Source organism: Pinus tabuliformis, chromosome 2_1 (genome assembly GCF_031772625.1).
Source record: "Pinus tabuliformis cultivar Carrire ecotype Pingquan chromosome 2_1, CPIR1, whole genome shotgun sequence".
Lineage (NCBI taxonomy): Eukaryota > Viridiplantae > Streptophyta > Pinopsida > Pinales > Pinaceae > Pinus > Pinus tabuliformis.
The window spans coordinates 819,390,547-819,406,935 of NC_142299.1; the positions used below are offsets into that span (position 1 = coordinate 819,390,547).

General features: G+C 36.1%; 1 non-coding gene across 1 annotated transcript; it reads right to left on the bottom strand.

The window, feature by feature from the left end:
- Nucleotides 1-15,159: 15,159 nt before the first annotated feature.
- On the bottom strand, nucleotides 15,160-15,306 carry LOC149203159 (U4 spliceosomal RNA). The gene has a single exon (XR_016254046.1). It is a non-coding gene; the product is annotated as a U4 spliceosomal RNA (small nuclear RNA).
- Between the last annotated feature and the right edge of the window lie 1,083 nt (nucleotides 15,307-16,389).

Sequence of the window (16,389 nt, forward strand, 5' to 3'; positions counted from 1 at the left end):
ACCAATAAGGAAAAGTTTGTAAATCTGTGTGTCTGTGAAAATTCTGAGGCAGAGTCTGTCTATTGCCAGGTAGCCTCCAGTAATACTTGTTCCTTGTGGACGGTAGAAAGTCCGGTAAATGCAATGACAGTCGATCTCTGTAAAAAAACATCTTAATGACAGTCCATCTCTGTAAGGAAAACATCTTTATGTAAAGTCTGCATCCATATAATAAAATTCCCAGTTCATATATCCGCAAACTTGTTGTGTTAAAATATATCTGTGAAAGATCCTGTAGAAATGGTATCAGAGCCAAGTTTTGTTTGAGTGGATTTTGCTGTGAGATATTGTTTGAGTGGATCGCGAATTCACTTGAGTCCTGAATAGCGTTTGAGCCTGTTGTTGCCGGTGTTGGCGTTGGAGGGTGTTGAAGGCGTTGGACAAGAATTCGTACTTCGATACGTGAAGAAGCCACAATTTCTCCTTCAGAAGAAAGCCGCAATTCTGCTTTCATAATTTTCTGCAAGTCTTTGAACGAGTATTTATCTTTCTTAAATCTACAATGGATGCATCTAGAAATTCATTTGCTGAATCTTCTTAGTCTATGGGAATATTTGGAACAAAGCATTTTAAATCTATAAAGACTAAAGAAGAACTAAGATCTGGTTTAGAAGGTTTATGTCGATTTGAATCTACTTTTGGTAATTCTGCAATAATTGAGCAAGAAGAAATAGACCCTACTGTAAACTAAAAACTTCCACCAGTCTCTCCTCAGGACGTTTATAGGGATAACATAACATAGGACAATATTGTCCTATGCCCGAATCTTGCTTTCGGTGATCTACCCAAGTCTGTCTGGTACTTTATTTCTGAGTCATTAGTCTGGACACAGTCCATTCACGGATGCTTGTTCCCTTCCAGCCTTATAAATAAGAGATAGTTGCGAAGTAAGATTCATTCGTGTTTGGGGAGAGTCTTTAGTCTTGAGTCTTGTGTTTAGAATTTGTAGTTTTGAGTCGAGTGACTTTCCTGCTCTACATCTGCGGACCATAGTGTCTGATATGCTTGCATCATGACATATTCACTCAGGTCTTATAGGTTTGGTTTGGAAGCCTGCGCATCAGTGTGCTCGGCACTGGTGAGAACCTAAAGTGGCTGAACCAATAAGGAAAAGTCTGTAAATCTGTGAGTCTGTGAAAATTCTGAGGCAGAGTCTGTCTATTGCTAGGTAGCCTCTGGTAATACTTGTTCATTGCAGACAGTAGAAAGTCTGGTAAATGCAATGCCAGTCGATCTCTGTAAGGAAAACATCTTTATGTAAAGTCTGCATCCATATAATAAAATTCCCAGTTCATATTTCCGCAAACTTGCTGTGTTAAAATATATCTGTGAAAGATCCTGTAGAAATGGTATCAGAGCCAAGTTTTGTTTGAGTGGATTTTGTTGTGAGATATTGTTTGAGTGGATCATGATTTCGCTTGAGTCCTGAATAGCGTTTGAGCCCGTTGTTGCCGGAGTTGGCGTTGGAGGGTGTTGAAGAGGTTTGACGAGAATTCGTAATTCGGTACGCGAAGAAGCCGCAATTTCTCCTTCAGAAGAAAGCCGCAATTCTGCTTTCATCATTTTCTGCAAGTCTTTGAACGGGTATTTATCTTTCTTAAATCTACAATGGATGCATCTAGAAATTCATCTGCTGAATCTTATGAGTCTATGGGAATATTTGGAACAAAGAATTTTAAATCTATAAAGACTGAAGAAGAACTAAGATCTGGTTTAGAAGGTTTATGTCGATCTGAATCTACTTCTGGTAATTCTGCAATAATTGACCAAGAAGAAACAGACCCTACTGTAAACTGGAAACTTCCACCAGTCTCTCCTCAGGATGTTTATCGGGGACTTTCTTCTTTTAATTTCCGTGCCCTTAGTCAGATAAAAATCAAAGAAAAATCCATTAAAGTTGACTTAACATTGAATGTTATGTTGACTATCTCTCTCCTAGAGGCTAAACATACCAAAGCAGCCCTCAAAGATGGTTATCAGTACACCCATATAGGGATGGCGAGGATAGGACTGAATGCGTTGCATAGAAAAGGCCAAAAAGCCTATGTATTCTCAGCCCTATTTTAATCGATGGATTACATTTACACAAGCTATGATACGTGGCATTGAGACAAGCCTTGTTGAAGGCCCTATACAGTATGATGTTTTTCTAGATTTTTTTGTTGCATTAGATGACCCAAATGTCCTGCAATGCCTAACATTAGGTATTCAGACTGCAGGATATGAAAACTTTAAAACAAAATCAAAAAATTTGGCCATCTTTTATATTACTTGTGTCCAATTTTATAATACCACAATTCCTGCTGTGTTACATACCCCTAACAAAGATGAAGGCCGAGTCACTCTCATCCAATATGACTCATCCTGTAATCCTGTAGCACCAGTCTATGTTTCCCGCAACGATTTGTGTCCTCCTGACGACTGGGTAACCAATTGGGGAAAACCCATAAAGAAACCTGTTGCTGCAGCATAGTCAATCATTACAGAAATTGACGGTAAAGTTACCACACGATTTCCCAGAGTTAACACAGTTCAGTATGGTGGACCCTCTGTTCCTGTCTCTGCAGTTCCAACCACAATTAGCCAATTACATCCTGCTCGAACCTCTTCACCTCCGCAATTTGTAATTGACCAAGCAGTGTATGATTCCATCAAAAGATTATTTTCACAGCGAGGCCCATCTCAGCCATTCAGCTCAGTCTGTGATCATCCACACTGCTAAATTTTTTTTTGCCAATTGTCCTCAGAGTCGCCTATACCACATGGTGAGCCATCAAACCCTCACAGGATCAATATGATCAAATTTGCTCCTCTGTCTGATTCCTCCGAGGAAAGCTACAAAAAAGTGGTATTCTTTAACCCACAAGAAGAACTACTTGTACATACAGTTTCTAGTTCTTCCACTTATGGTTTGGGTAATGTTGATTCTTCACCTATTCCTGAATACAGAAGAAATCCTATTGATAGGATTCCAAAGCATGTAGAAATCCCTTCTGATTCAGAGATAGTTTCCTTTTTAAATATTTTTAAAGGTATCAGTCCATATGATCCAGAAGATCAATGGAAAAAGAAAATGTTCAATTGAGATATGTTTACACATGAAAAAAAACATTTGTACTTCGAACAAGTAATGCTTCTTCTAAGAGATGATCTCCCTGCCTTCAACAAACAGAATGTTGAAAAATGGAAAGAATGGATGAAGGCGGAAAATTAAAGGATATCATTCTATGAATGGTATTACCCTTCTGCAAATATAATAGAACAATCCTTGATGAAACAATTCAGAAACCAAGCAAAGAAAAAGAGAATCAAGGATCCAGAGAAATTTGTAAAAGAAAAGCTGAAAGAAAATCCTGTAGTAATTCCTCCTCCTTTGAAAGCCCATGTTTTTCAGCCAAAGATTCAGAGCATGTTAAACAAGCCAAATATTCCTAGATCTCTGATTACTGTTCAAATTGAAGGAGAAAAATTACTAAGAAAGATTTGTTCCCAGCTCCAAGGAAACATGATACAGACTGGAACTCCAAATAAACACAAGTGGGAACTCCTTGACGGATGCCTTTTGGAAACAGACACTGAGTTTCCCCTTTGGAAAAATTTTGTGATAAGAAGTCAAGATGGAAAATTGTACAAATTGCTTCCATCTCATGCTGATGATCCTAACCTAGTAGCAAGAGATGATGTTGCTGCTACTAATTGGACTAATTTAGCTCTGTCTAGTCTTGAGAAATTTATCAGTTCTAAATTTGAGAGTATTGAAACTGCTAATTCTAAAATGAAGACCATGCTTGAAAGTATTTTGAGAAAACAGGATTATAACACAGTTTGTCTGAATAGCAGTGTAACTACTCTAGCAGAAAATGATATGGCTGTTGCTAAAAGTCTTGACAGATTATCTTTACAGACATGACAGATAGAAAAACATACCCATGAAGCTACCTCTACTCATGGAAAAGAAATAGTGAAGATCAATAATTCCTTAGATATTGTCAAAAAACAAGTTTGGGAAGTATCTCAAGGGATAGAATCCCTGAAAAAGAAGCCTAGGGTCGAAGCTTATAAATTTGCAACTATATTTCAGAACCCAAGACTTCTATTCCATATTCTATTACTCCTTCTGTGGAAAGCCTCATCAGGACACCCAGTTCTATAACCTTTCCACCTCCTACTTCCTCTCATCCATATTCTTTGTTTGCAAATCCCAGTTTCTTTAGCCCACATCGTGCCATAAAACAATCCAAAGAAACTGAAGAATCAAGCAAGCCTGGATCCTCTAATTTCATGTTTGAAGATTCATCCACTAAAGATGAAGAAGAAAGTTTTGATACAAGTATTCATAAGATAGAAGCATCATTATTTGACATGAGTCTTCATAAGATAGAAGCAAAACCACAAATTGAAGATCTTGAAATATGTATCAATAACTTCTATGTGACAGACCAAGAACAATCTGATGATGATAAAGATCAGGTCAATGCTACATCTTCCAGATCGAGATGGGAGACTACTTGGAACCCTACTCTTGATCGCAGAGACCTTATGAAATCTAAATATCATAAGGATTGGTCTGCAAATTCTACTTACTCATGGAATATTGAAAATTGCACTGAGGCTGAAATCATGTCTGTTTTACATTCCATGCTTGTTTGTTATAGGACTTATCTTGCAGATGACATAGGTCCTACTAATGCTACAAGAAGAATAATTGGAGGATTTGAGGGAACATTAGATTCTTGGCTAAAAGCTGAGACATTGAAAGAGCCAAGCCTCCTTGCAGATTGGGAACAAGCTGTTGTCTTAAAAGAGGATGGCACTACTCACATAGACCCTGTTACTCACATGCCAGTCAGCAATATGATAGGAAAACTTCTCTATGCCATTACTGTCAATTTCATTGGTTTTCCTCAAATAACCAATGACATTATCACAATTACTCTGTTGGCCATGAAACTACATATTATGCAACACTTTGATGAGTACTTTAATGGATTCCTTCACAGATTGCACACATTGACTCCAGATCTCATTCTTGAGCCAAAATGGAAGGAAATTTTTGTTGCATCCCTTCCCCAATGGGTCTCTTCTGCTATTGTCTACAAATTACCAGGGAAGGTTCGTGATTATAAATTTGGCATAATCAGGCAAGCTGTAAAAGCTATCATTGTTGAATTATGCTCCCAAATGAAGATTGCAAGAGCAGCCATTAATCCCAAAAAGCCTCATGGTTATCAACAGCTCTATAAGCAATGGCACCTTGGTAAAGCTGGAAATTCTGAGGGGCATAAGAGAAGAAAGAAAAGACATTTCAAAAAGAATTACCAGATTTCCCAAGAAAAACCAAAAGGAAAACATCGCAAAGAAAAACCTTATAAGCATACAAAAATGTTTTCTAAAGACAAAGAAATAATTTGTTACAATTGTAACAAAAAAGGCTACACAGCTCCAAACTGTCCAAACAAAAAGAAGGATTCATCTAAGAAGAAAGTTCAGTACGGAAATAAGAAAGGAAAGATAAATTATTTTGATCTTCCCAGGAGCTGTGATGAGCTTGTATCTTTTGATTCTGGATCTGAAAATGATTTTAACTTTGTTGACTCAGAAGAGTCATCTAATGAAGAATTTTGTAATAACCCACATAGTGGTGAATGTAAATATTGTGACTGTGATGATACTGATGTTTGTACATGTAATGCAGTTAGAATGATGAAGACTGATTATGATGAGACCAGCAAAAATGTTTTTGCACAGATGATGGCTGCTACTGATCCACAGATGAAAGATATGTACAGATCTTTGCTAATAGAACATTTGAAGAAAACACCTTCTAGCCTGAAGAATTCTCCAAATAAAGGGTATGAACCTCCTCCTACTCTTTTCTCAGCAGAGGCCTTAACCAAATAGTTTAAAAATGAAGATTTTGGAGAAGATCTGCCACAGACTTTGCCTGCAGTTCATCAGGCAATTAAGGAATTGAGAAAAAAAATCAAGGAGAATAGGAGACTATGTGTTGAAAAACACAACGAACTAAGTCTAAGGATATTGAATGCACAGGCATCTCCTGCCTCTTCATCACAAGGCCCTGTTTCAGGGAAAACAAAAAACTGGACTTATCATCTAGGACAAGTTCAGCAGTAGTATAACCAAGAAGAAGGACAAGAAGAGGAAAAGGCAAGAACAGATTTTGGATGCAATAGCATGAATAGATATGTCATGTATTGTGTCAAAATGAAAGTAAAGATTGGAAACCAGTATGAGTTTTGGAAAGTTCTTATGTATATTGGTTCCATATTAAATAGAGTAAGTGATATTGTAGTTGGTATGCATCATCGAAGGCCAACAACATGTCCGAGAGTGATTACTGCAAGTGGTGATATCCCCACTAAGTATGAAGCAGAAATAGATGTTCTGCTTACAGAAAAAATTGGAGTTCATTTGGTTTGTCCTGTTGTCCCAGGACTAGATTGTGTAATGTACCTTGGGACCCCATTTTTTCAAAATTTTAACATGCATGGAGCAAAATTTGATGCAAAAACCCAGAGGTATGGATATTTTATCAGCCTTGAGAATAAGGAAGTCTTTTTTCCATTTATTAATTCTAATTCTCCAATTAGCATTAAAAGACAGGAGAGAATGGAAAATCTTCTGGCAAAAATGGAAGTAAAAAGAGAAGTATTAAAAACAGAAGAACATTTGGATAATGGACAATATGCGTCTGAAATAGCAGATCCCACTGCTAAATTCAAAGAGTGTTGTTCAGACGATCCAAATGCTTTCTGGCATATCAAGAAACAGGAAGTAGAACTTCCGCTCAAAAAAGATTTCAGCGGAAAATTGAGAAGATCCAAAGCAGTGGCAATGAATGAAGAACAATTGAAGCTTTGCAGAGAAGAAATCAAGGATCTTTTAAAGAAAGGGCTTATCAGGAAAAGTAAGATCCCCATAGCATGTTTTTCATTTTATGTTAATAATCATGCTGAAATTGCCAGAGGAGGACAAGGTTAGTTGTGAATTACAAACCTCTGAATTGTATTTTGGATTATGATGCATACCCTTTGCCAAAGCCATCCTCCATACTTGCCCAGATATAAAAGTCAAAAATATTCTCCAAATTTGATCTCAAATCTGGTTTTTTGCAAGTAGGAATCAAAGAGGAAGACAAATGGAAGACAACATTCTCTGTACCTGAAGGGCATTATGAATGGAATATCATGCCATTCAGCCTAATCAACACTCCTTCAGCCTTCCAGAGAATAATGGATGAAACTTTTGAAGGAATGGAGGAATTCCTGAAAAAGTATATTGATGATTTACTGATTCATTTTGATAATATTGCTGACCATGTTAAACATTTGAAAATCTTTCTCTGCAGGGTCAAAGAAATGGGTATAGTATTATCAGAATCCAAGATGAAGATATTTCGACCAATGATAGACTTCTTGGGTTACAATATACAGTATGGATCCTATACTGTAATCTAAAGGAGTTTGAATTTTGTTGATCACTTCCCTGATGAAATTAAGGATAAAACACAGTTGAAAAGATTTTTGGGAAGTCTGAATTACATTTCTGAGTTTCTGAAGCATTGTGTACAAGAAAGAAAATTGTTGAATAAAAGGCTTCAGAAGGATCCAATTCCATGGAATGGTGACTACACATAGGCAGTCAGAGCAATAAAAGAGAAAGCCAGAAATATTCAGCCTCTCTCCCCTATCAGAGAAGAATGGGAGAAAGTCATTATGACAGATGCTAGTTATGAAGGTTGGGGAGCAGTTTTGTGCCAGAAGAACCCCAACAGCAAAAATGAGATTGAGATATGTCAATATGCATCTGGATTGTGGGCCAAAAATCAATTGAATTGGTCAAGTCTGAAGAAAGAGCTTAGAGCAGTTTGTTTGGGAATAGAAAAATTCAGAGATTTTGTCATCTACACCAAATTCACCATCAAAATAGACTGTCAAGCATTAAAATATGCCATTCACAAATGTGATTTTGAAGACGCTGCTATGGTAAGACGGATTATGCAACTCAGTCAATATAACTTTGATATTGAATTTGTCAAAGGAGATAATAACAGTTTTGCAGATATGTTGAGCAGAGAGTTTTTATCTGAACATTCAATAATGAGTCTGCAATGAAATTTCATCAGAAGACATGAAGATACTGTGCAAATTGAGACTTCATCTGGATGGATTTCATATGATTTGGAAACAAGTCTTCTAGACCATGATGAAGATTGGTGACCAATAAAAGAAGTCAGGTACATGACAGGCATTGATTTCCTTTGGACAGATCCTCATCAAGATGAAGCAAATAATGAAGCTCTTGAACCCCTGGATTATCTAAGGCAAATTGGGAGCATTGCCTATGTAATTGAGAGAAATCATGAAGATGATAATAGGATCACCAGTTGTCACATAACATTCAGAAGGTTTGACAATCATTTTCACAGGGAAAATTATGATTTGGATCGGCAGTAAGAGGCTTTCTACACAGCAATGAATCTGCAGAATTTTTCCACTAATATGTTTTATTCCTTGCAGTTTTCTTTTTTGTTTGAAGATACTCCAGTAGAATACATGGAAGAAGATGACCCTGTTCCAGGATGGTTCATGTATTGGTGGGAGAAATATGGATTATCCCCACTTATCATGAAACCATACTCCATGGGCATGTTGAGAATACCAAATTTCAGTCCTAACAGCACGATGATGACTTTGGTTTTGGATAAAACAATAGGAGATTTGGTAAATATTAACAGTACAGATTTTCTGAATGGTGTCAGAAGATGTGGCCATGTGAGATGGTTCGTAATGAATCACTACAAGTGCAGGAAAATAATTCCGAGTACCAGCTACGAAGAATTCCATCAACAAGCTGATCCAGAATTAAACCCATTCATGAACCTTAATGAATTAGATTTACCAGATCCTCATGATAATTCAACTTGGGAAACTGAAAAAGAAGTGTGGGTACAATATTATTCTAATTACTTGATTGAAAGATGGAATTACTAGTACTACCCTTAACCACAAATTAATTATTACACCTTTGGTTGACGTCTTTCGAGCCGACTATGGTGCTGGAGGAGCTTTCGTGGATTCCCTCGTCCTTGAATCTCCACTTTGTACATCTTGAGATTTGCATATCTCGTCTTTTAAGTCATTTCAGTCTTTCGAGGGTTCTCTTTTATGAATATCCTCTGTGTAAATTACTGTATGTACCAAGATTCGGTCCCCACATGCCTCAGGCTCTATGAAAAAGAGTAGGGACGAGATAACATAGGACAATATTGTCCTATGCCCGAATCTTGCTTTCGGCGATTTGCCCAGGTCTGTCCGGTACTTTATTTCTGAGTCATCAGTCTGGACACAGTCCATTCACGGATGCTTGTTCCCTTCCAGCCTTATAAATAAGAGATAGCTGTGAAGTAAGATTCATTCGTGTTTGGGGAGAGTCTTGAGTCTTGAGTCTTGTGTTTATAATTTGTAGTTTTGAGTCGAGTGACTTTCCTGCTCTACATCTGTGGACCATAGTGTCTGATCTGCTTGCATCACGAAATATTCACACAGGTCTTATAGGTTTGGTTTGGAAGCCTGCGCATTAGTGTGCTCGGCACTGGTGAGAACCTAAAGTGGCTGAGCCAATAAGGAAAAGTCTGGAAATCTGTGTGTCTGTGAAAATTCTGAGGCAGAGTCTGTCTATTGCCAGGTAGCCTCCGGTAATACTTGTTCCTTGCGGACGGTAGAAAGTCCAGTAAATGCAATGACAGTCAATCTTTGTAAGGAAAACATCTTTATGTAAATTCTGCATTCATATAATAAAATTCCCAGTTCATATTTCCACAAACTTGTTGTGTTAAAATATATCTGTGAAAGAGGAAACTCAGATCCGCATTTACCAAGCTGACCTCAAGTTGAAGAAGGTCAATTGATGGGACACCCAATAAACGTTATTAGATCCTGCAATGTAGAAATGAAGATCTGAAATAAACCCCTCGATCAATCCAGCATGGTACAGATACGGGTCACAACAAAGGGGCTCACCCCCCCCCTGGCACATTCAACCATCGCCATCTCAATACATAATACCTTCTTAGTGTGCCGGACGAAAATGGTGAATAGAAGATAGGAAGGGATCCAAGTACCTAAAACCACGCCTTCCCTACCAAAGTTTGGGAAGAAGTTCATTGAGTTAATCGATCAGTATTCATATGCATTTCGAGTGGTTTGATTGAATGTCTCACAGGTTCTTGGTAAAAAATTTCGTGGTCAATGAAATTTTGTATTTTTTCCCTTTCATTTATATAATTTTTTAAGGTTTTGATTGGTCTCGCGTTATCTTCTACAGGGGTATCGATGTTGTGAGAAAGAAGATCAAAATGTTTACACAGAAGAAGGTAACACTCCCTCCTGGGCAGCACAAGATAATAATTTTGGATGTGGCTTATAGGTAAGTAAAGATCGTTTTTTTTCTTTTACACAGCCTCAGTGAATTTGGAAATTTAGGTTTAGGTCATTGACACATGCTTCAATTTTCACTGTTAGTGGGCTTTATTGGCTAAGATGGTGCATGTAATCTTACCTTGGAATTATCCCCAATTTCACAGAATAGTGCATTTTTTATTCAGAGCAGATGAAACTTAGGGCTTTATTGTAACTCAATGCTTTTCAAGCACCTATGATATCAATTTTTTTAGTAGGATCCATAATGATATGTTCATGTGGCATGGGGTCATTCCAATTGTTAGCTCCACTCCCATGTTATGACTTTTTCTGGTTGGTTTCAAATTATTGGTACTAGGGCTTTTGGCCATTGATTTGGTAAAACCCATAGTAACAAGATTCGAATATCAATGAGAATTCGAATTCAAATATGATTAGGTATGGACATGTTCAGGAACAGAATTCCCATGAAGTCATCTTGTTGATTTTTTTCCCAAGCCATCTCGATGTTTTTGCAATGTGTTTTCGAAAGTATGATTTTTAAAGTCTAATTTTTGGACCCTTGTTGAGTTATTTCCAACTTCTCACGAAGGAAAAACAGAGATGATCGGTAAGCATATTGTGTTTATCCTCCTTTGTTGTTTGGTTTTTGTATTTTAGCCTCTATTTTGCTTATTCTAAAGTACATTTTATATTTTTTTTCCTCAGGAAGCACTTTCATGCATATTACCAGGAACAGAATGTATAGATGGAGGGAGATCTATAAGTGGTACCATACCATCATCCATATTTGACCCATTGAAACCACTTTTGAGAACACGAGGACTAGTCAAAGAACCATTATTATCATACACAAGTTTTTCCTTACCACTAGTATATATAGATGATTTGTCACCATTATAATTAGGAGAGAAAAAATCAAACCCATGTCCTGAGCCACAACCATCCTGATCATCCATTCCATTATAAGTACCATCATTACAAGGTGCATGGTTCAAATTCTCCACATTGTCCTTCTTTTTCCTTTTCCATCTCTTTGTAGAAGATGTCTTGTCATCCTCAAAATGATTCCATCATGGAATATAAAACCAAAGAGAGCTAAGAAGGTAAAATGTTCCAACGGAAATTTCCTTTTCTCATCAAAGTTACATTTGGAAATTTGGGTTGAAATTAACTAAACATAAATTTTAGTTTTAATTGTGGGTCTTTGTGCAATGCTGCAGAGCAGCTATGTAAACACACATCAATAAAAGGATGGAAAAATGTGACCTCAGTAGAGTTTACCACATCCAATACCGTTTTGACAGAAGGATTTATTGGCCTCACTACACTTCTTACTTTATACATAACCCATCATCAATTAATTCCATGAGACTATGCCTCTTTGAGACATGCCATCAAAATCAGTATGAGCAATATCGACAATTCCACAATTGGTGTATATATCTATTAGTGCATTCCCCACAAAATAATGTCCCTTCAATCTATTCTTTATTATATAGACATGGACTTCCTGACCTTCTTGTGGGACTAATAGATCGACATATTCAGGGAGAATCCTTGCAAAGGTCACAGAGTTGGCCTTCAATCTTATAACTTATAAATGATGAAAGATATTCAAAGCTTCATGATGGAGACCATTTTGTACATATGCAACAATCATGGTGCCCATAACACTATTTCTATTACAAACATTTGTGGAAGAACTTTTGTGAAACTTCGTTTTTATCCAAACTTGGAATATAGCTTCTACACGACCCATTGTGTCCCATTGTGGAAAGATAGCAACGGAAATCAGGATTGGCTTCATGTTAATCATGTGTTATGATTTTGAATCCTGTGTAGCATAATCGATATTTCACAGACTACCTCTTGTTTATGCACACTGATTTCTATCATTTCCAACTAGAGTTTTTATCGATGATGATTCAGAGAATATAAGAGCATCAAAGACTTCCCCATGATCTTTTGTACTCCAGAATACATATAAGAGTACAAAACTAAAATCAAATTGAATCACATAGTTATAGCATATCACAAGTGACAATTAGAGATCAGTTTGAACTATCGAAAGAGCCCACACAATTGACTTATGCAATCCCAAGCTTACATAATATAGAAAAGGTTTTTAGACAAGTTTTGCATATAGCCTTTTAAGTCTAGAATGTAAATTAAGAAATATATGTAACCTAAGTAATCCTCTTAATCATAGGTTCTTGACACTATAAGAAAAGAACTGTCATAGGCCAACACCATCTCCATGTTCCACTTGTAATCATGCATATTGACAAGGTTCTTCTCCACAATCACTTTAGATGCCAATTTGACTCCCCAAGTTGGATATGGACTTGCTTCATTCTAGAGATATTGGTAACCATATACAGTGAAAAAAGCGGGAAAAAAAGGTTCAACCCCAATTTACTTGTTGCATTTCACACAAGAGCTTAAGGAAATCTTTGCCACACGTATTATATGCATAGCACACACTTAGGGAATCTACAAAATATATTTAGATTAACATTTAGTAAATACCCTCCACATATCTTTCCTATCTTCCTCATTTGGTGCATATCCTAGAAATTTCTATTCAATACACAAGATTCATCTTTGTTGAGAACTTCACAATGACATCACACCCATATATAGGAAATAACCATAGCTGAGAAAGTCCTAATGTTATCTTACCATCCCAAAACTATGCTTGTGAAAATTTTCATCTTATTTTTTATGTCTTTAAGCTTGTACATCCCAAGTGCTATAACCAATGGCTCTTATACCAATTTGTAATGTACCTTCTATCCTAAATCATCAAATAGGAATCTAATGGTCTAGTTTTTAAGTCAAAGTGAGAGGATAAAATTTTATTTTATGTGGGTTATGCAAAACGTCATTCATCTCCTTGGTTTCAAACCTATGGGCATCCTTCCTTGTCCACTCTCTCTACAGAGTTCTCAACCAAACATACTAACAAGGATATATCCATCCCGTGGCCAACCCATTTAAATCTACAATCAGAACATAAAGTAATTCCTATATTGTACGAGCATGTATTCTTAATATAAATAACTCTTTTGTGAATGAATTTCCTGCATGACCTACAAACAGACCCCAATAACTAAAAATGCATGCAGGGGGCAAGGGAAAGACATTGCTTAGCATCTATCACGTGGGAGACCTGGAATAAGGGGCCATCCAAATTCAATGCATATGATACTTTTCTTTTTGCTATTAAATATTCCTTATCAATGTAAGATCCAACGTGCATCCTAGTGCCATCCATCCTATTGTTTTCTTTCACCATTGGCTGGAACTTTGAAGGGCTTCTTAACTTGCACACAAAACACTGTTCTATTTGTCATTTATATTGAAATGATTCCATTTGTCTGACCTTTGGAGAGATGATTCTTTCAATTGAGCAAGGTGATTAGAAAGGCTCTGCCATGGTAACCTAGGTCATTACAGTTTTCATAAAAGCCTGTCACTTATATGTGCCAACACATGGGAATGGGAAGATTTATTAGCCTTATATCACTCTGCAATTCATGAATTTTCCCTACTCATCAAAATAGAAGTTAAAGCTCACTATAGAGAGGTGTTATGGTCATGAGAGTATGATAGGGCAATTATTTAGAGAATATAAAAAATGATTAGTTCACCTTGTTGTTACTGAAGATGTTTTCATCTCAAACCGTTTTGAGAATCAGTGCCATGTCAACAAGTATCGTCAAATTTCTACCATGACAAGTAATATTATCAAATTTCTTATCAATTTAGTGACTGGATTACATTATAAAAGCTTGACATGCCTTTACAACACCCTAATGAACTTTAATCATTAAAGAAAAGACTGAATAATGAATGTCAAACCCTAATGAACTTCAATCATATCCCAAGTGCCAAACACTTTGAATGGTTGAGAAAAATCTGATTTCCAAACCCCTCAAAAGCTGCTACATGTTACATTTCCATATATGGAGAAAAATTAATGAATAATTTCAAACCCTCATGAATAATCATATTCAAATCGTCAAACACTTAAAATTGTTGTTCTGGTTAAAGCTCAAATAAAAAAATTACTAGAATTCAAATGAAAGGTTTTGATGTCCAATCCCGTGGCGAGTGCCACTGCATCCCTACATAGAGTTGATATTGATGTGCATATAAAATGATTTCTGTAGAAATAATGAACAGATAACTTACAGTAGAATTATAAACTAACTGGCTTTTACAACACACCAAAGAGATGGTAATAACTGCAACGATGCAAGTTCTCTGGTAGTATTTGGTATTCTGGTAACAATAATACTTCATCCACATCCATGAAGAAATATCTTCTGCATTTACCATAGCCTAACAATTCATCCACAACCATGAAGAAATATCTTCCTGCATTTACCATAGCTTAACAGGTGCCATAGCCTAACAGATGCCATATAGCACAATATCTGAATTGAACAGCCAGTCCCACCCACGTAATGTTCATCACCCAGTCCTGAATAAATCCTGAACATCCACGAAGAAATATCTTCTCGAATTTACCATAGGCCAACAGATGCCATATAGGACAATATTATTAGTTAATCAACAATATTATAAGTTAACCAGCAATCCCAACCATCGAAATTTCGTCCTCTGTATTTATAGTCTGCTACCAGTTTGGAAATTTGAATTATTTGAAGCCCGAGCCAAAGGCGAGCCCTCCCAAAATTCTGCAGGACCAGGTGTAGCCCAGGACAACGAGGGAGGTCGGAAATAGCTTTCAACCAGCAATTGACACGCCTCAGTTTTACCTCACTAGCTGTGTCATTGCCCCAAGCGCAAAGATGACTACATATCATTTGTTACTCCACTTTATACTCTTCTTTGTATTTCTGTTTTTGAATCGTGAGATGTGGGAAAATACAATATATTTTTTAGTTGATGGAGAGAATGTTCAATTATTTGTATGATTATAATGTGTAAAGAGAATATCAGATATGGTATTTTTTTAATGATATATGAATCATTAATTAATAATATATATGAAAATTTTACTCGTTTATATTTGTGTAAGTAGATGGTAGTTACGCAGCTCAGTTTTACCTCAGTTTTACCTCACTAGCTGCGTCATTGCCCCAGGAACAAAGAGGACTGCATATCATTTGTTACTCCACTTTATACTCTTTGTATTTCTGTTTTTGAATTGTGAGATGTGGGAAAATACAATATATTTTTTTAGTTGATAGAGAGAATGTTCAATTATTTGTATGATTATAATGTGTAAAGAGAATATCAGATATGGTATTTTTTTAATGATATATGAATCATTAATTAATAATATATATGAAAATTTTACTCGTTTATATTTGTGTAAGTAGATGGTAGTTACGCAGCTCAGTTTTACCTCAGTTTTACCTCACTAGCTGCGTCATTGCCCCAGGAACAAAGAGGACTACATATCATTTGTTACTCCACTTTATACTCTTTGTATTTCTGTTTTTGAATTGTGAGATGTGGGAAAATACAATATATTTTTTTAGTTGATGGAGAGAATGTTCAATTATTTGTATGATTATAATGTGTAAGGAGAATATCAGGTATGGTATTTTTTAATGATATCTGAATCATTAATTAATAATATATATGAAAATTTTATTTTTTTATATTTGTGTAAGTAGAGGGTAATTATCTGGTATTTTAAAAATCAACGTTATGAGTTTATTGTTAAGAACAAGATTTTGTTGAGTTAATTATATATAGATATTGAAATATGAAGGAAATGAGGATGATTTTTAGGTATTGAGACTCTTTAGTGACTAATTGGTACAATTCAATGAAAAAGCTAAAAAAATATAGGGCAGTTGGAATAATTAGGTTAAAGTGCAAAGGCTTTAGAGAAGATGATGTTCACTTTTAGGTGCATTATAAT